General features: G+C 43.1%; 1 protein-coding gene and 1 pseudogene across 1 annotated transcript in view; both read right to left on the reverse strand.

Annotated features, from left to right (window-relative positions):
• LOC102822541 overlaps nucleotides 1-774 on the reverse strand; it is a 2,905-nt pseudogene extending 2,131 nt beyond the window's left edge.
• Nucleotides 1-2,074, reverse strand: part of PROSC (proline synthetase co-transcribed homolog (bacterial)) — an 18,788-nt gene that overhangs the window by 13,776 nt on the left and 2,938 nt on the right. The gene's annotated exons all lie outside the window — the stretch shown is intronic.

The raw sequence follows: 2,074 nt of genomic DNA on the forward strand, positions 1-2,074 counted from the left end.
GGGGCAGGCCTGTGGGGTATACCCTTTAGTTATTTGATGATGCAATGGAGGGGACTGTAATCATTGCAATGAAATGAAATACGATAGAATGAATGTAAAACTGATGTTCTCTCATGTGAACCCACATAATTCACAATAAAAACTGAAAAAAAAGATTTACAGCCTTGGAACCCCTATACAGGGTCGCTATGAGTCGGAACCGATTCTGTGGCCCATAACCACTACCACCAAGCAATCCACAGCACCACTGCTGTCTTCTATGATATAATGAAGGTGACAGCCATCGATATTACAGCCCATAGCCTGGGAAGTCTCTATATCTCTTTCACAGTTCCAAACAATTCTCTAGCTAAAGACCAGTGTTGCAGCTGACGGGCTATGCAGACAATCTCATCAGAAGTATAGTTCCCCTGTGCTTAGTCATTTTCTGTTTCTTTCTGTCTCTGGGGGATTCCTTGAGACTTTGATGATCAGGGCAGAGGCAGAAGGCACCATCTCAGTCTGGGCCTGTCTATCCTGAATGGTTCGTTTCACTGTAATCCTGAGTCCCTTCCAGTCACCAGCTGCCTTGGCAATGCTATTATCAACCTCTTTTGGAGAGAAACCCAGGAGGCTGATCTTGGCAGCCAGAGCAGACATGGCCCTGACTTCCCCACCAGTGCATCTCAGGTACATGACACTGACCTCACTGGGGTTGAACTTGAGTGGCATGACAGAATCAGCTGGTGTTGGATGAACCCAGATGCAGTCAACCAAAAAGTTACATGTAGGCCTCTTCTGAGCTAAAAGCTGGAAGTATCAGATAACTTTTTGGCATACCATGGTCAGAGGTATCGGACTCACTTTAGTAAGGCAACACTCTGACTAGAAGGGAGGCTACTTCTTTTTGGCAACTCATTCTGTGTTGAACCATTTCTCAGAATGCTTCCTTGTGTATTTACGTCACTAAAATTTAAACCGAGTGGTGAAAGAGGAGAATCTTTTGAAACTTATGCCAAAGTGCTCAGAAGAGAAATGCATTCTTCTTCAGCTTAATACTGCAAAACCTATGAGAACCGGAACCCCACTGAACTGCCTTGTTTATGTCAGTCTTGAAAGTTTCCCACCTTTGACATGGTGCAGCCTTCCACTTTTCTATCACTATTAATGGAAGCTATTTTCGTTTTCTTTCTCTGACAGGTTTCCATCTCACAGGTTAGGTTCTTTCTCTCTCCTAGTTCTGGGCTAGTTAACTTTTTTAGTGTTCAATGAACCATTCCATCCCACAAGACCCAGATATTAAAAACATCCCTTCTACTGTTAGAATTGTTTGTTGTTGTTAAGTACTGTAGAATCGGTTCAGACTCATGGTGACCCTGTACAGGGTTTCCAAGGAGCAGCTTGCTGGCGTCACAGACCCTGGGTTGATCAGTGGCCCTGTGACATGGACGAAAATCCAATTCCGAGGCCCTCCTCAGGATAGCGAGCCATGAACCCTGAGGGCCAAAGGAAGTGACCTCCTGACGTCCCGGGTTCATTGGTTTTTGCGAACTCACTGGTGGGCTACCTATGTATAATTTTCTTTGGTCCTAATAGTGTTCATTCTACGCTTCTAACTCCAGTAATTGTAGCTTCTGAGAAAATGGTTTCTTTTACAATGCCTCTCTTAATGCCTCCACTGTGTTGGCAGTGCGTGGAGTCCTGGGAACAAATCTTTCTGAGGAACAAGCGATAGCCACCTGGGATGAATGTCAGAATTGCTCCTTATTTGATGATTCAGTTATGTTTGATATCCATGAACAATAATGGGTTTGAAACCCCTTTTTAGAGCTGAGGCAGTAAAAGTTTCCTCAGATAATTCAGAAAGGCCAGGAACAGGTATATTAGGAATATGAGAAAAGGTTTTTTGAGAAAAACTACCCAAGGTTTGTAAATAAAGTGGAATAGTAAATTCTGGGAATGTTGGATTAGATGATAAAAGTGGCAGGCCCATTAAACCTCCTCTGAATATAATCAGTTTAACCCAGATGCTCTCCTTCCTCCTGAAAGTATATAGGAATGTGATAATTAAGAACAATGTAGCATTTTAGATATA

The sequence above is a fragment of the Chrysochloris asiatica genome, unplaced genomic scaffold, assembly GCF_000296735.1.
Source record: "Chrysochloris asiatica unplaced genomic scaffold, ChrAsi1.0 scaffold00035, whole genome shotgun sequence".
NCBI lineage: Eukaryota > Metazoa > Chordata > Mammalia > Afrosoricida > Chrysochloridae > Chrysochloris > Chrysochloris asiatica.